Source organism: Monodelphis domestica, chromosome 4 (assembly GCF_027887165.1).
Source record: "Monodelphis domestica isolate mMonDom1 chromosome 4, mMonDom1.pri, whole genome shotgun sequence".
NCBI classification, from domain to species: domain Eukaryota; kingdom Metazoa; phylum Chordata; class Mammalia; order Didelphimorphia; family Didelphidae; genus Monodelphis; species Monodelphis domestica.
The window spans coordinates 301,598,982-301,626,162 of record NC_077230.1 but is presented as its reverse complement, the minus strand read 5'-3'; the positions used below and the strand labels follow the sequence as shown (position 1 = coordinate 301,626,162).

The window sequence follows — 27,181 nt, the reverse complement described above, 5'->3', positions numbered from 1 at the left end:
TGCTAAGAACAACAACAACAACAAAAGAACCTCCTGCCTCTACCCCCTAAACTGAGGAGAAGAGAGGAAAGGGCTAGCACCAATTCTCAAGTCCTTTGGTAATAGAAAATGGAGAGAAAGCAGAACTACTGAACCCTTATTTTCTTTTGTTTTTTCTCACAATGAGAATTAAGAAGAATAGAACAAAAATAGTCAAAAGAAAGTTGAAGTTCAAGATTAGAGTAGATAAAGAACATTTAAAATAGGTTGGACAATGGAGCTTGGTAGATATCAAAGATGCGAGGGTTAGCTACTGCAGCTGGTACCATGATGAGTCATCTTGACTTTTGTCCTCCCTTTGGACTTCAATGACTGGAAGAGAGAGAGTAAGGAACATGACTTTGTGCAGCCCCACCTTGCTTAAATCCATTCCTGGGCCTGGTGTTTTTGGTCGTGTTTGAAAATTAAGGTTGAACAACATCTTTGGTATCCCTGAGACACTTTCTTAGTGAACTCTAGGTCAAAGTTATTTTCATAACAATACTAAGTTGTTTTAATTTCAGATATGGTAAATGTCTATACAAATAACCCACATAAGCAAATGAAATTCTTGGGAGGGGAGGGTCCTTACTTATTTTTAAGAATATAAAGATTTCACAATACTAAATAGCTTTAAGATACAGGACAAAATGGCCTAGGAGGGAAGAGGGGTCTCATCCAAATCTGATACTCTGTGGATTCTCCAGATTGGGAGTTAACCAACTTTGTCTACATTCTAGTCCTAGTTCTGCCACTTGAACAAGTCACTTGACCATTTTCTGACTTGGTTCTTCTTTATCTGCATAATGAAGGGTCTTTTATTAGCTAACGTCTCACCCAACTCAAACATTCTATAATTCTATGATTTCATGACTGTAAATTAACTGTATTGATTTTATGAACCTGACTCTCTTCACTGCATGAGGAAGAGTGGGTCCACTTATACCCAGGTTAGAGGAAGAAAGAGCATTACTTCTTTCTGTGCATGGGTAGAGCTTTGGGACAATTGCCAGAGAGTGGAGGTGATATAGCAGGAAGGGAAGAGTCAGAAAGTTCCAGGTAAAGCAATTTGGGAAAGTACAAATAAAGTGCTAGTAGTCCCTGTTTATGGACTTTTGTCTCAACCTGGAAGATTCATCATAATATCCTTTTTAATTCATCACATCCATTTAATTCATCACAAAGTCCATATTGTTTTGTTTTGTTTTTGTAATTTCTTATTTGTAAAAACCCTTACTTTCTGTCTTAGAATCAATACTATGTATTGGCTCTAAGGCAGAAGAGCAGTAAGGGCTAGGCAATGGGGGTGACTTGCCCAGGGTCAATCAGCTAGGAAATATCTGAGGTCACATTTGAACCTAGGACCTCCCATCTTTAAGTCTGGTTCTCAAACCCTTGAGCCACCCAGCTGCCTCCCACAAAGTCCATTTTAAGGAGATTTTTGCTTTGCAAGATTCCATAAAGACTGAAAATGTTCTTGATAGGGATTATAAAATCACATTGTAATAAATGGGTTCTATGGTTTAATTCCACAAAAGGGACTGCTGGACAAAAAATATTTTGTCCACAGAAGAGTCATAGATACTAAAAGTTTAGGAATAGGGCACTCCTGCTCTGTAAGCCAGATCTCTATCTGAGTATTCCTGAACTTATTTTCATAGAAATGGATTCCTGTTTCCTCTATCCCCACAAAGCCCTTTATCACATAATCTAAATTCTCTTCTTTCTCCGTAAAATTGAGCAACAGAGTAATATCTCTCCCCTCAAATAGAAGAAATCTAATATATTTCTAGCACTACTTTATACTTAACACTTTTCATTTGAAGGTATTAAGTAATGTGCAATTATTTCAATACTACTTTCATTTACATAAAGCCATGTATAAGTATGAATTATGCTTTTCATTCAAACAAAAAACAGCACCAATTGAGAAAGGAAGGAGAATCTGAATTTGGATACAGAAAGTTCACAACTCCTCTTTTCTCTACTGGCTCTTTAAAAGAATGATGCCGAACAATACATATAACCTTGAACAAGTCAATGTGGTATAATGGATAGGGTCAGGAAGACCTGGGTTTTAAACCTGACCTAGACACTTAGCTCTATGACCACGAATAAAGAGCTCTTAATGCTCAATCTCTGGTATAAATGAAGAAAACAAGGTTGTTGTGAGGATGAACTGAGTGTAAAAGCCCATGGGAGTTGTTTATAGTGCTGTTCTGGTAAATGGTTAACAACCAGCTTGGTGGTGGTGGTGGAAAGGGTACAATGTATGCAACATTACTTTTTTTTTCCTTTTTAAATTTAGAATGTTTTTCTATGGTTACATGATTCATGATCTCCATGCGCCCCCCCCCCTTCCCCTGCCAAGCAGCTCCATTGGGTTATATATACATGGATCACTGTTCAGAACCTATTTCTGTGTTATTCATATCTGTAGTAGCACAATCCTTTAACATCCAAACCCCAATCATATCCCTATCACATTAAGTGATAGATCACATATTTTTCTAATGCATTTCCAGTTCTTTCTCTGGATGTGGATAGCGTTCTTTCTCACAAGTCCCTCAGAATTGTGCTGGCTCATTGCATTGCTGCTAGTAGAGAAGTCCATTACAATCAATTGTACCACAGTGTATCCGTCTCTGTGTACAGTGTTCTCCTGGTTCTGCTCCTTTCACTCTGCATCACTTCCTGGAAGTTGTTCCAGTCCCCATGGAATTCCTCCACTTTATTATTCCTTTGAGCACAATAGTATTCCATCACCAACATATACCACAATTTGTTCAGCCATTCTCCAATTGAAGGGCATCCCCTCATTTTCCAATTTTTTGCCACCACAAAAAGCGTGGCTATAAATACTTTTGTGCAAGATTTTTCCCTATTATCTCTTTGGGGTAAAGACTCAGCAGTGCTATGGCTGGATCAAAGGGCAGACAGTCTTTTAAAGCCCTTTGGGCATAGTTCTAAATTGCCCTCCACAATGGTTGGATCAGTTCATAACTCCACCAGCAGTGTATTAATGTCCCAACTTTGCCACATCCCCTCCAGCATTCATTACTTTCCTTTGCTGTCACATTGACCAATCTGCTAGGTGTGAGGTGGTACCTCAGCATTGTTTGATTTGCATTTCTCTAATCAGTAGGGATTTAAAACACTTTTTCATGTGCATATTGATAGTTTTGATTTTATCCTGTGAAAACTACCTCTTCATGTCCCTTGACCACTTGTTGATTGGGGAATAACTTGATTTTTCTGTAGATTTGACTTAGTTCCTTATATATTTGGGAAATTAAACCTTTGTCAGAGAGTTTTGTTATTAAAATGTTCTCCCAGTTTATACAACACCCTTTTAAACGTAATCTGCAGTATTGGAGTTTTTGTCATCACTTCCTTAAATCTAGATGATCAACAAAACAATAAATCAAGTCCTGTCACTTAGCATTTGGGGCAGCTAGGTGGTCCAGTGGATAGAGTATCAAGTCAGTTCATGTCTGACCTCAGACACTAGCTCACTCTGTGACCCTAAGCAAGACACTGAACCCTATTTACTTCTCTTTTCTCATCTAAAAAATGACCTGGAGAAGGAAATGGCAAACCACTCTAGGATCTTTGCTGAGAAAACCCCAAACTGGGTCAGATAGAGACAGATACAACTGAACAATAATGTAGCATTTTGGGAAGTATAAATGCTTACACAAAAAATTTAGCCATCAGCTTTCCTACCCCTGGATATGTACATCTTAATTTACCTACACAATTAGAGAGAAAACCAAGTTCAGTCAAACCTATCTAGGATCATGGCTTCAAAGTTCTGTCTTCATTTAGAATCAGAACAGGGGATCTCTGTCATCAAAAGGTTTAAGTAGATTACATGACGCAGTGAAAAGCATGAAAAAAAGAGAAACACACTGGTACCATCTCCTACCATCTAAGGAAAGATTTTTATCATTTGAGAAAACAAGACAGCAAAAAGGCTAAGAGAGGTCAATAATGTGAGAGTTGTGAAGGTCTTGGTCTCACACGTGGGCTAATGTTCGTGCTAGTAAGGTTCTCTCTGCTTAGAGTTCTCAGGAAAGGATAACTAAAATGCAAGGTATTCCTCAAACAAACGGAATGACCACTTTTGGTAAAATGTTGATAAATGTGGACAGAGAGAATCTATCACAGAGAAAATGAGTGAATCTGAGCATAGGGAACCACTTGGATCACTTCTGTCTGCCAAGACATAATAAATGATGTTACTCAATTTTATTCAGCATCCCAGTATCTGGCTTCTTTCCTCTTCTAACAAAATTGGAATTTAAGGAAAGAGGAATATATAACTCAGAGCCACCGCTACTTTTTTTTTTTTTACTAACCAATAGTTTAATACATTCTTACCTGAATAAGCCAGAAAAATCAGAACTATTGGGGAAGAGTGGGGGGGGGGGATTCCATGCCATCTTATCTCTCCAATATGAACATATATATGTAAAAATAGGGTGAAAAAGCTGAGCATGCTGGCTGTAGCAGTCCTAAAAGTCCTCACTCTTAGTTGTTTAATAGATAAGCTCAAGTTAATACAGAAATCTGCAACAGATTTCTTTTTATAAGAGTTAGGTTTTTTCCTAGTTCTTATTTAAGTGTTGTTCCCCCCCCCCCCCCATTAAATTGAGAGCTCCTTGAGAGCAGGAACTGTCTTTTTCCTTTCCTTTGTATTCCTTAGTGTTTAGTGAAGTGCCTGACCCAACTCTTTGTGACTTTATTTGAGGTTTTCTTGGCAAAAGATACTGGAGTGGTTGACCATTTCCTTCTCTGGCTCACTTTATAAATGAAGAAACCAAGGCAGACAAGGTTAAGTGACTTGTCTAGGGTTACATAGTGTCTAAGGTGGGATATGAACTCAGGTCTTCCTATCTCCAGGTTCAATACTCTTATCTACTGTGCCATTAGTTACCCCTATATGCTGTAAATCTTGAAATCTCTCAGACTTGTGAATGTTAAAAATTTCCCCATCGGGGAATTCTTAATTGGAACAAATTCCCTACTGAGAAACATTCCCCATTTTGATGTGAGAACTCGCCAGGATCAGAAATGGGAGGACCTCTACTCCAACTGTACTTAAGACTGCTTTAGGGGAGAAAACTCCTTGCTATGGGAGGACCCCTACTCTACCCGTACTTAAGACTGCTTTAGGAGAGAAAACTCCTTGCTAAACAAAGAAAGTACTTGGATCCATGCTTATGGTGGGGCAAGGAGTTCTTTGAGCCAGGCCTATTTTTAGAATTGATACAATGAGATGCTCGGTACCTAAAAGGGTCGGGCAAGTTTTCTCTTAATGAGATTAGTCGACTCAGCTGTGTTTTCACTGGTTCAGATTTACTGAGGAGATTAGTCAACACAGCAGCATTTTTTCTGGTTCAGACTTACTGAGGAGATTTGTCGACTTAGCAGGAATTTAGATGGGCAGTTCTTTGGAAAACATCTACAGTGATTGGTAGATGTAAGGACTTAGGGGAGGTGACATAGGAGAAAAACCCCTATATAAGAAAAAGCAGAATCTCTTGAGGATATATCCTTTTGGAGGAATTCCTTTTGGAGGATCTCTGATGAGGATCGCTTGGGAAGAATCTCTTGAGAGAGGCTCTGGAGAAGGGAAGCTCTTGGAGGACAATCTCTAAGGAAGTCTTGCTGGAGCTCCTCTAAGGGGACTCTGTCCCTCTGGAGGCTCTGGAGAGGCCTTTTGGAACAGTCTCTGGCTGGAAGACTCTCTGGTGAAGTCAGCTGAGATGGAGCTGGCTTGGTGTCACTAGAATCCTTATTTAGGCAGACCTGGTGGTAAGTGTTAAAAGACTGACTGACTGATCTCTCTCTCTCTTAAGACTCAGGTCTAGGCCATATTGGCTTGAGACCCTTCATAATTATTCCTTTCCTACTCTTTCTCTCTTTCTCTAATTCCTCATTATAGTATTAATTAAAAATCTCTATAAAACCCAGCTGACTTGGATATTTGAATAATTGGGAATATTTCCCTGGCAACCACCTTATATTTGATTTAAAAACCAAGATACTGTAGTGAAACATATTTCTGTGGTCAAATTTACTCACCCTCTCTTATATCTATCACAATTTATATCTTCCACCATTTTAACTCACTACAGTTTAAGACCATAACCATTTTAACTCTAACAATGCCTGGCAAATAATAGGTATTTAATAAATGTTTGTTGATTAATTGAATCAAGAATTTACTCAACTAATTATATCTTCTCCTAGATCTTTTGACATTTTACAGACAAAATTAATGCCATTCAGTAGTCAGGCTGTCCATTTCTCATCCCTCAATATCATTTGAGGTTTCCTCTTTTAGTCACATATGCCCTTGACAGTGTTTTTTGTGTCACTTCTTGCATGTAAGTGATCATCAGTAATAAACTGCAGCCTCTGTACACTCCTCAATGCCCTTTGGGTCACCCACAAATTGTATTCTTCTGAGAAAAAAGAGTTCATGATTCATAGTCATATGACATCACCAGGATAAAATCAATGTTGATAAGATATGCTTTTGTGTCAAGGAGAAGCGTGGAGTTGTTGAAAGCTCTGCAGTTTCCCAAAGATCTTTCAGCCCTAATTTTCCTCCTTTGATTCAACTCTGAGCCCAATAAAGTGTCTCTCCAAGATCAGTCAGTCAGATAATGCATATTTACTAAGTGCTCACCACATATCAAGCACTGGGCTAACCACTGAGATATGATAGGTAAAAATGTGGTCTTAACCTCAAGAAGCTACTATTCTAGTGGGAAAAACACGCAAATAATTATGCATATGTGTGTATACATATATGTGTAGTATACACCCACACAGTATAAATGGAAGATAATCTCAAAGGAAAGGCACTTGTGACTAGGAAAGGTTGACGGAAGCCCCAGAAGTGAAGAAATCAAGGTGAGGAGGAGAGCATTTCAGCCATGAAGGCTAGCCAGTGAAAAAACACAGTTAGCAGGTAGAGCACTGTGTGCAAGAAATAGCAAAAAGACAAGTGCATGTGAAGTGATTGTGTGAAAAGAAGTAAAATGTAAGAAGACTGGAAAGCTGGTAAGAGACCAGGCTGTAAAGGGTCTTAAAAGCCAAACAGAGGATTTTATTGTTGATCCTTGAGGTAATAGGGAGCCACAGCTCTTTATTAAATAGAAGGAGTGATATAGTCAGAATTGTGCATTAGGAAAACCAATTAGGCAACTGAATGGAGGATACATTGGAGTGGGGAGAAACTCAAAGCAGGAACATTAAGTAGAAGGCTATTTTAACACTCCAAGGTTGAGTTAAAACTAGGTGGCTCAGTGAATTGAGAGCCAGATCTCAAGCTGGGAGGTCCTAGGTTCAAATCTGGTCACAGACACTTCCTAGTTGTGTGGCCCTGGCCAAGTAATTTAACCCCCAATGCTTAGCCCATACTGCTCTTCTGCCTTGGAGCCAATAGAAACTATTGATTCTAAGACAGAAGGTAAGGGTTTAAGAAAATTGTCCAAGATACAAATGATGAGAACTTGTACCAGAGTGTGAGTAGAGAGAAGGCAATATATAAGATATGTTGTGGAAGTAGAAACACTAATTGACAACAGATTTGAGATGTGGAATAAGTCTCAGTAAGGAATCAAGGATGATGCTGATTATGTGAACCTGGGTGGCTAAAAGAATGGTAGTATCCTTTTCAATAATGGGAAATTTGGGAAGAAGGAAAATTTGGGGTTAAAGATATTTGAGTTCCATTTTAGTGAGTTCCAGTTGCCTTATTAAACTTCCATTTTGAAATGTCCAAAAGGCAGTTGGTAATAGGAGATTACAGCACAAGGAAAAGATTATAGAAACACACACACATTCACTCATATTCATGCAAATTTATAATATATATGAATCATCTCCGTAGAGATATTGAATCCATAAGGACTAAGATCACGAAGCAATATAGCATATAAATGAAGAAGGAAAGAGGTTTCCGTGTAGAGTTTTGGGGGGTCACCCTTCATTATTATTATGAAAATATAGCAAGGAATGAGTAGTCAGACAGAAGCAAGACAGAGAAGTGTCATGAAACCCCAAAAAGGAGAGAATATTATAATTGATAGTGACAGTGGCTGAAGAGGTCAAAAAAACTCAAGACTTGACCATTAGATCTGTCAAACAAAAGATCACTTGTAACTTTGAAGGGAGAAGTTTCTCTGGAAAAATAAGGTTGGAAGTGAAATTATAGAGGGTTTAAAGGAAAGAAGAGAGGAAGTGAAGGAACCAACTATGTGTGGCTTCTCCATGAAGTTAGCCAAGAAGAAGAAAGAAAAATAAGACAATAGCTAGCAGGGATTGTAAAATCAAGTGAAGATTTTTATAGATAAGGGAGATTTAGTTTTCACTGGGTCTATTTCCAGACCTATCTCTTTTGAGTAACTATGGGTTTAAATGTGAATTGCTATGATGATGATAATTAAAGATGTTCTGCAATGCATCAGTAAGAGATGGTGTAATCTGCACAATGTTATCCACAAACAGGAACATCTGGAGAACTTCTCCATTTATAGGGAATCCTTCCTCTATTTTGATTCTGTGCATGGCATTCCTTATGACCGTGGCCAAAACCTTTGGCATGTAGCTGCCTCATTGTCTTTTGCTTCCCTGGGTGTTGTTAGAGGACTATTAAACAGTTATTTTCTTGGTTGCATCTATCGAAATATCATGTCTGATTTTTGTCTATGCACAAGAGACCCTTTGTTGAAGGAGAGCCCTCAAAGCTATGTGTTGCTTTTCCAAGTCAAATGAATTTTTTGTTATCAAAAAACAATAAACAGTGTTATCTTGTATTCTCTCTATATTTAAGTCATTTCAGTAACTATGAAGACATAGGCAGCTGTGGAAAATTTTCTTTGAAAGTACGACTCTTACCTTTTCACATTTTCATCAAGGATACCCTCCATATGAGCATAGACAATTTTTGCAAGAAATTTAAAGAAATGAGAAAGTAGATATATGGAATGAAAGTTTTTGATGTTTTCTCATTTGTTTTTAGGGAATTATGCTATCTATAATCTTTTCACTTCAGGAATATTTCTCTTTTTTAATTATCATGACATAATTTTGCAATGTTTTGATCAAAAGAATGAATAATGATTTCCAAAGAAATAATGTCCAGTAGTTTAATCCCTGACATGCCATTGCTGTCCACTGTCAGATTTCCTAGAAGGCAGTTTTAATACTATCAGCTCAACAATGAGGAATTGTGAATGACCATTTCTTTCCAGAAAGAAACAAATCATTTAATGGGGCAAGAATCCAAACCAATGAAGCTTTGTTTCTAAAGGTTCTGTGTCCTTTTGCTGGATAGACTTGTTAACTGAATCATACAGGGAGCTCCATTTAGAACAGGGACCATTTAAAGCCTTGCTCCATGAAAGGGGGCCTAGAGTCACATTGTACAAAGATTTTCTCAGTAAACCAGGCCTCCACAGACACTGATTACATGACTCACTATCTTCTGCAGATGAATGGGGTTTTTTGTTGGAGTTACATTTTGAAGTAGTTCAGGTCAGAGATATAAATACATAATAAATTATTAGTGACGTCAAAGTTGACCCCTGGCTTTCCCATCAATGAGAAATTTTGGTAGAGGAAGAACCATATATTTTTTAAACCCTTACCTTCTGCCTTGGAACTGATGCTAAGTAACCAAACTCCTTACTTTAATAAGAAACCAGGAAACATACTTCTTACTTTATTAAGAAACTAGTAGGGGACAGCTAGGTGGCTCAGTGGATTGAGAGTCAGACCTAGAGAAGAGAAGTCCTGGGTTCAAATTTGATCTCGAATACTTCCTCCTGATATAACACAAGTCAAGTCAAGTCACTTAATCCCCATTGTCTAACCCCTAGAGCTCTGCTGCCTTGGAACCAATACACAGAATTGATTGTAAGATGGAAGGTAAGGATAATAAAGGGGGGAAAAAGAAACTAGTGAAGCAGCATTGTACCTTTGGGCATGTGCTCATTCATTCTACAAATATTTATAGAATGTCCTTATCTAAAATGTGCTGTGTAGTTTATATATCTGGCCAAAACATGAATCTTTTCCTTAAGGTACTTGAAAGCTAACTGGGGAATTTGGATCTATGTACAATGAACTTCAACACAAGAAATATGCAACAAGTATTATGGCCACAGCAGAGTGACCATCAAACCAAAAAATTACATTGTATAGATGATAGAATGTTGGACTTGAATCAGGAAGAATGGGGTTCAAAATCTACCTTCAGCACACTGTGTGACCATGGCCAAATCACTTAAACCCTGTGGACCTCAGTTTCTTCATCTGTAAAATGGGGATGACAAAAAGTCCAAATACAAGGCAGTTGTGAAATTCAACTGAGATAACATACATTAAGTGCTTTACACACTTTAACATGATAGGTCCTTATTATTATTATGTTATGATGACTCTTCTGGTAATATTACACTTATGGAAACAAGCAATTCATGGTTATTTGAGTCATAATGAACTCAGAAATGGTTTTTACTTCCATATATATTATATGCATCACAGCCATAGGATCCTAGATCTTGTAATAGGAAAATTATAATAACTGAGAAACAATTTGGTTATAAGCAATTTATTGCCTAGGCAGCTGGAAAGCAATGGTCAGTGGTCAGTTATTGAATGCCCATCTGTAAAATGTGCTGTGTTGTTTACAGACCTGTACAAAACATATTCTATCCTCAGTTAGCCCCAAGACCTCATATACAGAGTAAAGCAAATTCTTATCCCCTTCCAAAATTAATCAAATATATACAAAAGATCATTTAATTATAACAAAGAAAAAAAAACAAAAAATTAAATATAACAAAGGAAACTAACCAGGATATAACATAGGATCCAAAATTAAGCCATCAAATTTCTAATTGGAGAGAAGTTCAAGGATTTTCCAAGTTGGAAGGACGAGTAAGTTTTAGGGTCTTCTATTCATGAAATTAAAAAATGCTTATTAATTAATCTACCTGCCTACATTAAAAATAGATGGTTTCTATAATCTAGTTTTCCATGGGTGACTAACAGAAAAATAACAAGATGAATATAAATTATATATGTAGCCTAAGAAGGATAGAATCCATCTGACTGGTTCTTCTGATTCTCACACTAAACTAACTGAATTTTGTGTTATGGAAGGAAAGGGTGACTAAGTTTTCTTTGCATTTCAGACTAAGCTAAAGTTCCTTTTCTCTGTTCTTTCTTCTCCCATCTTCTCCCTTTTCCTCCTCTTTTATTTTTTCTTCCCCCCCCCCCCCATTCCTCACAACCATTTCATCTTGGACATTTCTTCTTGGAAACAAATCTTAGACGTCAAGAACTGGTATCACATGTATATAAGTGCTTAATCAATTCTTAAAATAATCATGATGCTTATCAGTTCAAATGGATTAGTAACCTAATAATATGATTAAATTGAAGTTTGGTGACTTATTCTAAGAAATTTTAGGTATTTTTAACCTGTCATTTATTTATTCACCTATTTTTTCCACCTAAGAGTGAGATGATCATATTTTACCCTCTGAATATAGCAATTTCTTCAAATTTCTTCAAAAGCATGAAATTTCCACCCAAGGATCTATAATTAGCCCTGGGTATAATTCCCTTTTACACGTCTCAGGACAATATGTGGGGAAAGTGGGTAGAATTTGTTCATGTAGTAGTGGAGCCTTTGTGAGATGTGACAGCCAAGTTCCTAATTATTCTTAGAAATGTCAGGGCTCACTGGAAGTAATTGGGCCTGACAGTTCAAGGGCTAATTAACTTCAAACTCTGCTTCTTAGGTTGCCTCATTTGCAATTCTTGGTCATTTATTTTCTTAAGTCTTTTAAAGAATTCCTTTTGCTCTTTTGGAAAAAGTAAAGATATTTGTGTGTGTGTGTGTGTGTGTGTGTGTGCATGTGCATGTGTGTGTGTGTGTGTGTGTGTGTGTGTGAGTGGCCCTGGCACAGGAGTGGGTGATGATTCTAGAATTAAGTCTATTCAAATGCCAGAATGTATGTCCTGTGTGCTGGTTTGGGAGTGGAGGTGGGGATGGGGGGAGGAGGGGCACAATCAATTCCCCTTTAGGACCTCCATAGATTCTCTCCAGAGTTCTCCCACCTCAACACACACAGTTACTCATATTTTTGTGCACAATGATTTCTGGGGGCCAAATTGTATCAAATTCCTGCATAGAGCCTTGTTGTTGTTGGTTGTTGTTGTTTTTGTTGTTGATGATGTTTTTAACTTGAAAGAAAATGCCAAAACATGTTATGTTCTTAGTTTAAAAGAGGAGCTCTTATTCAGAAACATGGATCCTCAAGGGGTCTGTGGATAGATTTCAGGAGGTCCAGGAATATAGATGAGGAAAAAAAATCACATTATTATTTTCACTAAGTTATGACTAAAATTTATCATTTCCCTCAATTAAGAAATAAAAACAAAACAACAAAGCCTCCCACCAAAAGATTCTGAAAAAGAGTCCATAGGCTTCACCAGATTGTTAAAGAGGGCCATAGCCACACAAAAAATGTTAAGAATCCTTATTTTATTTTATTTTAAACCTTCACCTTCCATCTTAGAATCAATACTGTATATTTGTTCCAAGGCAGAAGAGTGGTAAGAGGTAGATGATAGCAATTATGTACCTTGCCTAGGGTTACACAGCTAGGAAGTGTCTGAGCTTAGATTTGAACCCAGGGCCTCCTATCATTGGCTCTCACTTAGCTGTCCATAAGACAGTTTATTTTAAAAGAATTAGTTCATAGCATAGACTATGTTCTTCACATGTAGAGAATGATCCTTCTTTCCTTGTCTTTCACAAATGAGTTATGTTTTGAAGGTACAAGAAACTGTTCTTCATCTAATAGTTTCTTTATTTTATTGCATCTTAATGTTTTATTGTTTTTCGTTTTTAAAACTTTACTCCTACTTCCCAGTCACTCTCCACCATATAGAACTTTACCTTGTAACAGTCAAGCAAAACAGTTGGAGGCAGTGATGGTGTCCAACAGAACTTCCCTCAGTTCTCATTCATTATCCACTATTCTGTTGAGAGTGGCAGAGGGCATGCTCCATGGCTGGTCCTCTGAGGTTATGATAGGTCAATGTAGGGATCAGAATTCTCGAGTATTCCAGTGATCATGTCATTGCGGTCATTGTCACAACAAATACCACCACTAACTTTCTGGGAAAAGATTTTGTTGTTATTGTTGCTTTTTAGTCACTTCAGTCATGTGTGAAAATTCAGGACCCCAATGAAGAGAAAGAATCTTTTTATTCAAGTGTCAAATTCTTATTCAACTCCAAGAATAGCCATGTATATCTTCAAATTAAGGTATATGGGAGGAAAAGGATGTAGTGATGGCTAAAGATCTGTTCTTTTTTTGGTGACTGGTCCCTACACAATTTCTGCCTCTTTTCTTTCCTGATGCCTGTGCACTTTGGTCTGAATTTATGTCCACATCAACATCAATCAATCCTAGAGTTCCATCAGGGAATTACTCCCATCAGCAGTGACCTAGGAGTTGTTCTGAGCCAACCCAGGAAGATGTTTTCTTTCAAGAAGCTCCTGGAAAGCCAGATCAATTCTTTCTTTATTTTTTTTACTCTGCTTAGTTCACTCCATCATTATCATCTCTGGTGTCTCCCCACCCCACCACATTCATCACCAAGAAACTCATCATAAGGGAGATTGCTTCAGCTTTGGAGCTCTCATCAGAACCGGCAGTCACCCCTGTTCCTCTAATGAGCCAAAAAAGAAGGGAAGACCTAAAGGATGAGATCATAAAACTCCTCCCAAAGCCTCCCTTTAGCTTCTCTACTTGGTTTCAACTCTACCATCACCATGCACCTAGTGGAACATCTCCCACCTACTCTTTTCAGCTTCCTTTAGTATGTATCGTCCACCATTAGACTGGAGAGTCCTTGAGGACAGGGACTATTTTTTTATTAAATACTCAGCACCTGGTATAGTGCCTGGCACATAGCATACAAAGTGTTGTATTGTGTTGTTTTGTTTTTGTTGTTCAGTCATTTTTCAGTCAGGTCTTACTCTTAGTGAGCCCATCTGAAATTTTCTTGGCAAAGATACTGGAGTGGTTTGCCATTTCCTTCTTCAGCTCATTTTACAGATGGAGCAACTGAATCAGGCAGGGTTAAGTGACTTGCCCAGGGTCACAAAACTAATAAGTGACTGGGGCCAGATTTGAACTGAGGAAAATGAATCTTCCTGACTCCAGGCCCAGGACTCTAACCCCTATGACACCTGGCTGCCTACTGTATTATGTTGTATTGAATTTCTGAGTACCCTCACTGTTGTAAGGTTATTAGACACTGAAGTGGCCTAGGGGGTTCCAAGCCAAACCTAATGTAGAGAATAAAGGACAAGCATCCTAGGGCAGAGTTGGAAGAAATAGCCTCATCTCTTCTGTGTGTCTTATGGATCAGAGATTTCCTAAAGGAAATCTAGAAATCTAAGACCAGTGTTAGGAGTGCCTCTCTTGCCCTACCCTGAAGGTGGGTATTCTGGGGAGGGTATTAGGTTGCCAGCTTCAGCCACATACCAACCTGGAACAAAGAAGTTAGAATGGCTTAACCTTGGGAACATCTAGTTAAGCAACCATTTGAATTCTGTTGATCTTGACAGTTTTAAAGTGTCTCTTATATGTCAGGCACTCTGCCAGGTCTTAGGGATACAAAGGCCAAAAAAAAAAAAAAAAGAAATAGCCCTTGTCCTCAAAGGGCTGAAACTCTCTATTGAGAGGAATTGCCATGGTTTTGCCCTTCCCCACTCTTCATAGTACATCTCTCTGTCTATTTCATGACCCTGGTAATTATGGCCATATTTAAGGAACATCAACAAAATCTCTGTCTTATTCTTACTCTCGTATAGACCTGCACACAATTAAATCTTTACCTTTATAAAGCTCCTTGACTGAGAAACAGTATGCATATTGGACAATGAGCTAACCTGGACAACCAGGAAGACTTGGGTTCAATCCTATATCTGACATTTTTGACTGTGTGATTCTGGTTAAGTCATTTGGCCTCTCAGTACCCTTGGCAAATCCAGAAAAAGCCAGAGTCCTTTGTCCAAGTTCACCCTAGGGAGAGTCAGTCTAGGAGCATGACTCTCAGAGGGAGAACTTAAGCACTGCAGCCTCTCAGCTTTGCTGAGAGAGGAGGTACCAGACCCATTTGGAGCACCCCCAAAACCATTCTGAAGCACTACAATTGAGACAAGTGCAAACTGGTAGCTTTCCTATCCACTTCCCAATTCTGGGTCACACTTTCAGATCAGACTAAGAAGGGGACCTATATAGAGGAGTGTTGGGAGGTAGGGAGGCACTGAGTGATACACCAAGGAAGAAGTTCAAGAGCTAGTAGCACCAGCACCACCAACAGCAGTGATATGGCCTAGATCCCAAGCTCAGAGCAGGGTCTTAAATTTAGCCCAACTTGCAGAGGGATAACCAAGGAAGAAATAACAAAATAAAAGAGAGCCTACAATTCCAACAGGCACTTTGAATCAACAGAGCTTTCCAGCATATTGATAGAGGTAGAGTCTAAGCAGTTCACCCTTGCTTAGATCCAAACCCAGGTCAGGAACTGAGACAGTTCAGACCAAGGAGGTGGTGTGTGTGTGTGGTGGTGGCGGGGGGGGGGGGGGGGAGCAGCAATTGGACTTTGCCTTGGATCAGACTATTGTGAGAACACGGAAAGCTTGCAAGTCCCAGCCTATCCCTGAGATCCTGAAAAACACATTTGATATCCCTAAGAAAACAGCAATAGAACCAGCTCAGATCTTCCTTCCAGAAGTGCCATAGAGCCCAGTCTTAACACCAAGTCCAGAATCAAGAAGGAGAATAGGAAGGATGAGCAAAAAAAGAACTCCATGATAAAAGGCTATTGTGGAAGCAAAGGAGCTCAAGACACAACCCCAGAAGAGAGTGACCCCAAAACCTCTATAAAAAGCTTCAAACAAAAAAGAGCTTGGCACAAAACCAACTAGAATTCCTGGAAGAAATGAATAAAGAGTTTAAAAAGAAAGAGTTAAAAATTTTTATAAAGGGAATGAGAGTCCTTAAGGGGAAAAAATGGAAAAGAAATGAGTCATGGAAGAAAGAATTGGAAAGGGAATGAATAGTTTGGCACAGAATCTTGCCCAAGCAACAAACCTCCTGAAAACTAGAACTGATCAAATAGAAGTCAGTGTCTCCAATGAAGTATCAAGAAATATTAAAACAAAGTCAAAAAAGTGAAAAAATAGAAGAAAATCTAAAATTTTTCATAGCAAAAACAATTGATCTGGAAAACAGATTGAAGATAAAAATTAAAGAATCATTGAACTATCTAATTCCATGACCAAAATAAGAACCCAGATATTTCAAGAAATCTTAAAATAAAGTTGCCCGGACTTCTTAGAATCAAAGGACAAAGTAGGAACATTAGGAATCCGTTGGTAACCACCTAAAAGAAACTCCAAAATGAAAACTCCCAGGACTATTAAAATCCAGAGCCTCCAAGTTAAAAAAAAGTACTGCAAACAACCAGAAAGAAAAAATTCAATTACTGAGGAATCATAGTCAGGATCATACATGTTTTAGCCGTCACCACTATAAACGAGGGGAAAACTTGGAATAAAATATTTCAGGAGGCAAAGCATATGGACTTACAGCCAAGAATAACTAACCCAGCAAAACTAAGTATATAGGTACAGGGGTAAAAACAACAAAATAGAAGATTTCTAAGTATTCTTAATGGAAAGACCAAAGCTGTGTAGAAACTTTGAGGTTCTAACACAAGAGTGAAGAGAAATATAAAAAAGTCAATGTGAATAGACTAGTGATAAAGGACCAAGGAAGAATAAACTGCTTATATTCAAATATGGGGAGGTGATATATGTGTCAATTAAATTTATATTAAGTGCCCACTTGGTACTAGGCACTGTGCTAAGCAGTGAGGATATAAAGAGGTAAAAAAAAAAATTCCTCACTTTCAAAGATCTTACAATCTAATGGGAAAGACAACATGCAAACAATATATACAAGGCAAGCTATATATAGGAAAAATAGGAAATAATTAAAGAGGGAAGATATTAGAATTAAGAGGTGACAGTGAAGGCTTTTTTTTTAAACCCTTACCTTCTGTCTTGGAGTCAATACTGTGTATTGGCTCCAAGGCAGAAGAGTGGTAAGGGCTAGGCAATTGGGGTCAAGTGACTTGCCCAGGGTCACACAGCTGGGAAGTGTCTGCGGCCATATTTGAACCTAGGACCTCCCATCTCTAGGCCTGGCTCTCAATCCACTGAGCTACCCAGCTGCCCCTAGGCTTTTTAATAGAAGGTAGGATTTTAGTTGGGACTTAGAGTGGAGTAGAGTGGAGGAGGGGGAACATTCTATACCTGGGAGGATAGGAAGAGAAAATGCTTGAGCTGGGAGGTAAGAAATGGAAAATCTTATTGGTGATACAGTCAGAAGGCTAGTGTGACTAGATCTAAGAACACATGGTCAAGGAGTAAGTTATAAAAAGACTGGAAAGATAGAAGGAGGCTAGATTATGACGGGCTTTGGATGCTAGGCAGAGTATTTTATATCTAATCCTGGAAACTATGGGGAGCCACTGGAGTTTATTGAATGGAGGAGTGACATGGTTGGACCTGTAGTTTAGGAAAATCATTTGGACGGATGAATGAAATAGGGAAAGAATTGAGGCAGGCAGCCCCACTAGCAGGGACGGTCCTCTGTGAACTCTAATATAGTCAGAGGTCATAAAGGAAGTTCAGTTATATAAGGCAAAGGAGTGGTTTTGTTATTTTCTGATGATTTTAAGAAAGGAAAGAGAGGGGAATAAGAATACAAGGAATATATTAGAGTGGAAAGGAAAAGAAGTTTAGGGCAAATTATTTTACATAATCAGTGTGAACAAATAAGTGTCTATAAAAAAAAGAAGAGGTGAGGGTGGGAATATGGAAAACTCAGTCCCATCTGAACTAGTCAAAAAGAAGGAATAATATTCACTCTACAGGGAAGAAAAAGGGAAAGGAAAGGAAGAATTTGACAAAGAGTAGATTAAAAAAGTGGTTTAGTCTGAAGCAAAACAAACTCTGAGGATGCACAAAAATATTTATAGCTCTTTGAGATGACAGAGAATGAGGGTCTGAGAGGTTGCCCATAAATTGGGGAAATGATGAACAAGTTATGGTAAATAAATGTAATGAAATATTATTGGGCTGATATCTTATCAGTGTAATGACCCACAATGATCACAGAGGGCTAATGATAAAACATGTCACCCATCTCCTGATAAAGGACTCAGTACAGAATGAAACAATTTATTTTTTTTTTGCACATGGCTAATGTGAAAAGTTGTTTTGATCTTTTGATCAAAACAGTTTATAATAGATTTATTTTTTTCTTATTTTCAATTGAGGAAATTGGAGTGGGAAGGTAAGAAGGTGGATTTGGACTGAATAAAACATATAACACATATGTATTTTTTTTAAAAAGATGACAACCTACTTTGATAAAGGGAGTTTCTTTAACTGGGCATAGTCTCTGCCTCTTTCCTTAATGGGGAAATGTTATGCATGAAGACAGATTTATATGCATATATGTATATACACATATACATTTATATTTATGTATTTAGAGAGAGGGGAGTTGAAAGTATAGGTTTCCTTGCCTCTTCATCTGTTTGACTATCATATATATTAACAGAGTAAAGAATCAGAATTAATTAGCCAATTTGTGGATTATAGTGATTCCTTATTTCTCCCTCTCTTTTTGCCTGTCTGCCCATCTTTTGAAGGTTTCTCTATAATAACCTCCAGGTTACAGGTGAGGCAGAAGAGGAAAAATTTTGCTCCTCACTGCTTGTAGTTGCTTTGATTAAAATGAACGAGAAAGTTAAAACTAAACATGAGATTTTTTTTAGTTACATGTGGATTTCACTCTATATTTAATTTTCTTCTCCCCTATTACTAGGGGAATTGAGATTAATAAGGAATATCTACTTGCTTTTCAGTGAAAATGAGAATTGGGGTAGCTAAGTGGCTAGTGAATAGAACACCAGGTCTAGAGACCAGAAGTACCAGGTTCAAATCTGACCTCAGACTCTTCCTAGCTGTTTTACCCTAGGCAAGTCACTTAACCCCAGTTGCCTAGCCCTTTACCACTCTTCTGCCTTGGAACTGATATTTAGTATTGATTCTAAGACAGAAGTTAAAGGTTTGAAAGAATGGATAAAAGGAAGAAAGGAAAAAAGGGAGGAAAAAAGAAAATAAGTGAGGACAGAGAAAAGGGTGGGGGGGCAGATAAGATGGTTCCAATCTTAGAAGTGGTGAAAATATTTACCAAACTCTTCACTTTCAAAATTCCCTTTCTTTTTTGGTCCATTCTCATTTCTAAGTATAAGATTCATTTTTATTTTTTGCTAGTCTGACTGATATTTTCATGGAATAATGATGTTTAGCTGAAAGCGGAGGGAATTTCAATTGCCTTTAGTAACCCTAACATATCCCCAAGAGAAAACCAGAAGCTAGGATCCATCTGGGAAAGGCAACATACATTTTTCAGAAATGGCCTTACTTCCTAAAATAAGGAGGTTGGAACCAATAAATTTAGTCTAAGGTCCCTCAGACTTCCAAACACCCTATGATTCTATACTCATCACAAAGGAAATAAAGTGAGGAGTGGCACTATTCCTTTGCCTGGGAAGATCCATTAACCAATATCACCTTTTCCTCAGAACTTCTCAAGTTTTAGGTGCATTTTCTAATAGTATTGTATTCTACCTATTCAATTTTTCTATTTATCTGTCTTCCTTCCCATCTGAAAACAAATAGAGAGCCACTGCATGATGTACTTTTAAGGGGTCCCAAATGGTTTTCTTCCCTTTCTACCAAATGTTTAATTCAATAAACATTTATTAAGTACCTACTATATGCCAGTCACTATGCTATTCCCCATTGGACTGCTGTGGTATATTCACTATATTTATTATTGTTGTTATCGTTCAATCTTTTCACTCATGTCCAACTCTTTATGATCCTAGTTGGGGTTTTCTTGGCAGAGATACTAGAATAGTTTGCCATTTCCTTTTCCAGCTCATTTTACAGATGAGGAACTGAAGCAGAGTTAAGTGACTTGCCCAGGGCCACACAGCTAGGACATATGTCAGACCAGATTTGAACTCAGGAAGGCAAGACTTCCTCACTTCAAGCCTGATGCTTTATCTACTGCATCACCTAGCTGCACCATACTTATCATCAGCCAGGCAAAGAAGGTCTCTGGCAAAATACAATGATATCATTTGAGAAAAGATGATAGCCAAAGAAAAGTATTATATTTACAAATTGGGATGAGTCAGGTGGGAGTCTCAGATATTATGGATAAAACTCAAATGCATTATCTACCTTAGCTCTGATTTGTTTATCAACTAAGTCCTGAGACAGCAGAACATAGAGAAGTTTAATTTTGATGAGGATGAGGTCAAGAAAGGCACATGGCATGGGACACACCTGAAGATGGAGACTTCATTGGAGGCTATATAGGAACAGAGGATTGTGGGGAGGAGCACCAAGGTACCCAGTGCCTTAGGGAAGGATGGCCAATTAGAACCAAAATGGGCATCCCCAAAGCTATCTTCAAAGATTCTTTAAAAACAAATATCCTGGGGGCAGCTGGGTGGCTTAGTGAATTGAGAGCTCTGCAGACCTAGAGACAGGAGGTCCTGGGTTCAAAGCTGGCCTCAGACACTTCCTAACTGTGCCTCCAAGCAAATCACTTGCGCCCCCCCCCTTTCCTACCCCTTACCACTCTTCTGCCCTGGAACCGATATTTATTCTAAGGTGGAAGGTGAGGGTTTAAAAAAAAAACAACCACCAAATATCCTCACTTCATCATTTTCCATAGAACAACTTCTCCTTCTTAAGTGCTTTCTACTCAGGAAGCAGTCTTTGGGAAGGTACAGTTTTATTATACATGAATGTCCAACCTCTATTTCTAATACTGACAATTCCCTTCTCTGCTCTCCTTAATAGGGCAATAGATAAGAAGATAAAGTTATTTGACTTTTGCTCCTAGTCTTCCTTGGAGAGTCATTTGCATTTCTGTGCTCTGTGAACACTTTTCTGGGATTCATTGGAGAGCAGATTTGCAGTGGGGAGAAGGTGGCTGGAACAATATTGGTACAGAAGTCTGTGGGGGCAGTCATTCATCAGATCTCGGAATCTAATTTGAAAAACCATCTGCCTCCAACTTCCACTAGCAAGGCGCCATTCGTGCAAGGAATTCACCTTCACGAGGAGCTCCTCCTCCCCACTAGAGGAGAGAAGTGAACCATATGGTGACATGGCGGGAGCCATCAAGTCACTCTGGGGAAAAACATGACTTTGAATGATGTGGCAATGAGTGGGATGAGTTTGTGTTCATAATTACCAAGGCTCCCTCTCTCTTCCTCCTGGTTTCGTATTCTGAGGCTGTTCCCCATGTACATTTTTACTATGCTCCTGTTACTTCCTTGGTTTGTGCTTTTGGCTGCTTAACTTATCAATGCCAGACCAACCACCTAAATTTATGTACGGTGCTGGTGCTGCCTGGTGGGAAGCTTTGTGGGAGTGAATATAAATAAGGTGCCACTGCCTAATGTGACTAAGAAAAATCTGAAAGCTCTGAGTGACTTCATCATCCTCTCAAACCATAGTTTACTCGTTTACACGTTGGTGCTTTGGTTTGCTCTGGGCAAAAGAATTAGTAACAATAAGAGGAAATAAGCATAGGAGTAACATTCTCTGTAATTCAATCACCCTCCTATGTTGAAGGTAAAGGTACTTTTGACAAGGCCTCCAGTTTATCCCATTCAACAATTCTGACTGGCTCAGAAAAAATATCAATAAGATATTTATTTCCCAGAGGAAATTTTCTTCTGATTATGCATATTGAATTTGAAACCTGTGGGCCTATGTAGATTCTTAGAAATTAGTTTTCACCTTTCAGCAGTCATATTTTTTTAGCAATGATAATTAAGCAAGTCTCTATTTCATTGACTTTAAAAGATATCCCTCCACCATTTTCTGTCTTTAATTTCATGTAGGTTAAAGGGGCTCTGATGTTCGTGCCACTTCCAACCAATATCCTATGATTCTATAGGTAAGTTTCAGACTTCAGAGGATTTTAGAGGCCACCTCATCCAACCACCTAAATTTACAGATGGGGAAACTGAGGGAGGCAATGAGACACCAAATAAGTGCCTTGCCAAGGTCAAACAAGATAGTGATCAGTATTTGAACCCAGATCCTCTGACTTCAAAATCAGTGTTCTTTATCACATTGGATTCCCAACTAGTTTGGTTCTTGTGAAGGAAGAGTGTTGGCTACCCACAACTCTCATCCTATCTGTTATCATAAAGATGTACCGTCTATGAAAGAATCTTATAGTAGATAAAGGATATTAGAAGATGCAGTCATAGCATAAGTTCCATTTTTGGAGACTCTTCCTCATTATACAGAGAAGAGTGCTGCGCCAGGTGTCTTCTCTTTGCAGTTAACATAAAAATATATTGCTAAGAATAAAACCAATCTTCATATTTTTTTTCTTTAGAAGGACCATCTCCACTGAGAGCATCCCATATTCACTTTGGATAAGCTATGTGGCAAAGTGGATAGAATGCCAGGCCTGAAGTCAAGAAGACTCATTTTCCTAAGTTCAAATTTGGCCTCAGACACTTACTAGTTCTGTGACCCTTGACAAATCACTTTATTCTGTTTGCCTCAATTTCCTCAACTGTAAACCGATCTAGAGAAGGAAAGGGCAAGCCACGCCAGTATCTTTGCTAAGAAAACCCCAAATAGAGGTCACAAAGAGTCAGACACAACTGAAATGATTCTTTAACAACAAAAATAAACATGTTTTGGAGAGCTTTGAGAACAATTTTGAACTTGGAATATCTATGTTCAAGATTGGATATACACTATAATCAGTTAAATTCAAATTCATCTATTGTGTATTAAATGCTTGTTGTATCCATAGCATTGTACTAGATGCTAGAGAAGATACAAAATTTAAATAAAATACAATTTTTGACCTTGAGATGTTTGTAGGGTAGTAAAGGCAGAATAATGTAATAGAATGCCAAACCTGAAGTCCACTGAGAGCTGAATTCAGAGCCCACCTTTGATCATTACTGTATGATGTATGACTCTGGACAGTTTACCAAACCTCCCTCAGCCTGAGGATTATCACCTATAAAATGGAGATACTTGTATCATCTATTTCTCAGCTTTGTTGCAAAGCTCAAATAAGATAATGTATGGAAAGCACCTTGAAAGGCAGAGTGGTATAGACTATTGAGAATCAGAAATATCTGTGGTTAAATCTAACCTAGGAAACATTCTGGCTATATGACCCTGGATAAGTAACTTGATCTTCCAAATCTAAGATGTCATAGGCAACTCTCTAAGAATTTTTTCTAAGAAGTCTTCAAAGGAAGACCTGAGATCAAATCTAGCCTTAAGATACTTGCATGTTATGTGACCCTGGACAAGTCACCTTGTTTGCCTCTGTTTTCTAAACTTTAAACTGAGAATAATAATAATACCCAACTACTAGGGTGGTTGCAAGTATCAGATGAGACATTTGTAAAGTATTTGGCACATAGGAGGTGCTACATAAATGTTAGCTATCATCATCATCATCACCATTACCATCATTGCCATCACCATCACATTTTCATCATCCCCATCCCCATCATCATCATCACATCTTCATCACCATGACCACCACCATCATCATAATCATCTTCATCACCATCAATCATCTTCTTCACTGTAACCAGTTGCAGAGCAAGTGTTGACCTATATTGGTGGATGGAGTTTCCTCACCCAATTGTTCCCTGTCTATCTTCATGAAATCTCATGTTTACATCCTATCCCTATAAATGGATAGTTATTTTTTAGGCATAAATGTAGATAACTAACAAAGCAATTCAGGAAGCTTTAGTAGAAAGTTTCCAAACAAAGTGTCATTAAAGGAAATCACATCTACAAATACCTTCTGCAGAGAGATCTGTTTTTCACTGTATAAACTACATAAAGCATCTTAAAACATTTCCCAAATTAAGAAATTTAGATATAATTAGGTAAGCAGATTGGCCAATATGAAAGTAAAGGAAAATAATGAATGTTGGAGGGGATGTGGAAAAATTGGGACATTAATGCATTGCTGGTGGAGTTGTGAAGTAATCCAACTATTCTGGAAGGCAATTTGGAATTACGCCCAAAGGGCTTTAATAGAATAACTGTCTTTGGATCTAGCAATAGCACTATTTTTGTGCCCCCAAAGAGATAATAATGAATAATAATAATAATGAAAAATGTTTATACAAAAATATTCATAGCTGCACCCTTTGTGGTGGCAAAAAAAAATGGAAAATGAAGGAGTGTCCCTCAACTGGGGAATGGTTGAACAAATTGTGGTATCTGATGGTGATGGAATACTATTGCACTATAAGGAATGGTAAACCGCTTGATTTCCATACAAGCTGGAACGATCTCCATGAACTGAGGTGGAGTGAAATCAGCAGAACCAGGAGAACATTGTACACAGAGACTGAAACATTGTGGGATGATCAAATGTGATTGACTTTATTACTGATAGCCATGCATGGATCCCGGATAAACCCAAGGGATGTATGAAAAGAAATGCTATCCACATTGAGAGAAAGAACTATGGGAATAGAAACACAGAAGGAAAACATTTGACTTTTCACTTGTTTATATGGGTATAGGATGGGAGTTTGGGTTTTTAAAAGATTATTACAAAAATGAATAATATGGAAATAGGTATTGAGTGATAATATATGTATAACCCAGTGGAATCACTTGTTGGCTCTGGGGGGGAGGGGAGGGAAAGTACATGGAAAAGTACTTAAATAAAAAATGTTAAAACTAGATATAATTAGGTAATTCGATGCACACAAATATACATGCATACACATATATTTATAAAATATGCATATCCATACACATATGTATCCATACATAAATGTGTCTATTAAATAGATGTATGGGTATATAGTTTTTCTGTAGCCTGGGGAGAGCAAATCTGAAATGTGAAGACCAAAAGATAGCATTAGTGCAGATACACTTCACTATGGCCACTTTGGACATTCATGAGCGCATCTCTCTCTCTCATTCAGTGGTTGATTTTTTACTGCCAGACAATCTAGGCTGGAGACAGCAAATAATCTAATTAGAGAGTGAGCTCTAGGTTTTGAGCAATAACCAGTCCTAATTGGGAAGGATCGCATGATGAACGTGAAGACAGATTCAAATTATTTTTGTTCCTAATTTCCTCCCCATTCTTTTGGAAGCCAAAATAATGCTGTATCATCATTAGTGTTAAGTAAACGAAGGCAGCAACTTAGCCCCAAAGCAGAGGTTTTTAAGGGGTCTGTATATCCCTAAGCCACCCGTGGATAAATTTCAGGAGATTGTGAACTTGGATAGGGAAAAAAAAGTAACCTTTTACTAACTTTTAGCTAAATTTAGCTTTTCCTCCAGTTGTGCATGTAAGAAACAAACGATTATTCTGAAAAAGGTCCGTAGACATTATCAAATTACTAACAGAGTTCAAGATAACACACAGAATGGTTTGAAAGCTTGCTTTAGAGGATTTGTCACTTCTAGCAAGTGACTTGGACTCTCTTCTCAAGCTCTGTGCTCTAAGGAAGAGAAAGTCTTTAGAGAGCACAAGACCTAATGTTGTGAAAGTCATGACCTCTCTGGTTCTCAGTTTCCTTATCTGTAAAATGGGAAGGTTGGATGAAGTGATCTAAGTTATTTCTCAGTTCTAAAAACTTCATAAATCTACTCCTAAGTAATTTTTACCAATTTTAAAAATTAATTATACTGATTGATCTCTTCAAACACACCTGATGTACCCTTTTTTGCTTTTTCTTTGCTAAGAAAATCCCAAAATAGGGTCATGAAGAGTTGGACACAATTGAAACATCTGAAAACCAGTCTCATTTCACAGATGAGAAAACTGAGGCTAAAAATGGGTAAATGGCTTATCCAAACTCACATAGCTGACTCCATTCCAGTGCCCTTTCTCTTATAGGCCCACCTAATTCCAACCATTTTATTAGCTTCCTTATGTATAAAAAAGGGAACAATATAAGTTCCTATGAGTCAGAACTGTAAATATCATGAGCATTGATGACACTGAATTCTTTTTGGGAGGTCATGGAGACAGCCATTTGAATTTATAATAATAGCAAAAATCATTATCACTGATATTGCCCTTTTTGGCATAAAAAGTGAATTTATGTATATTATCTCATTTGATCCTCACAACCACCCTGGGAAACGGGTGCTATCATCACTTCCATTTTATACATGAGGAAACTGAGGCAAAGTTAATAGGTATCTGAGGTAGGATTCAAACTCAGTTCTTCTTAACTCCAAATCTAGCTCTCGTTATTAAGCTATCTCTTGACTTTCAGACCCACATCACTGACTCTCTATTGAACATCTCAAATCAGATAATCCCAGAGTCATCCCCACATAGGGCACATTATCTTTTCCCCAAAATCTTCATTTTTTTCCATTATTCACTATATAACCTTTTTTTCCTATGAACCATTACATCACTTCTCTGTGTCTCATAGGGACAGCTTAGTGGCATAGCTGCAGCCGAGTAGCACAGTGGGCAGAGCCTTGGATTTAGAGCCAGGAAGACCTGAGTTCAAAACTGGTCTCAGACAATTATGAGCTTTGTGACTCTGGGTAGGCACTTAAATGCTTTAGAGATTTCTTGATCTCTTTCTGCCTCAATTTCCAAGGCTAATGAAAGCACCTACCTCCCAAGGCTGTTGTGGGGATCAAATGAGATGTGATAAAGAGAAAGACAGACAGACAGACAGATAGATAGGTAGACAGATAGATAGATAGACAGACAGATTAGAGATAGATAGTGTTTATATATTATCTATTGTGTTTATATATTATCTATAGCATTTACATATTATATGTTGTGTTTCTATATTATACATTGTTTCTATATTATATATATCATGTTTATATTATACATTGTATTTCTATGTTACATATTGTGTTTATACATATATAAAT

General features: G+C 37.9%; 1 long non-coding RNA gene across 2 annotated transcripts in view; it reads left to right on the top strand.

Annotated features, from left to right (window-relative positions):
- The window catches only part of LOC103104184 (uncharacterized), a 75,659-nt gene that overhangs the window by 2,578 nt on the left and 45,900 nt on the right, over positions 1-27,181 (top strand). The window contains exon 2 of one of the 2 annotated variants that reach the window (XR_468138.3): positions 22,144-22,199. The exons of the other annotated variant lie outside the window; for it this stretch is intronic. This is a non-coding gene — a long non-coding RNA (uncharacterized LOC103104184). The remainder of the gene's footprint in view (positions 1-22,143; positions 22,200-27,181) is intronic. 2 annotated transcript variants of the gene reach the window in all.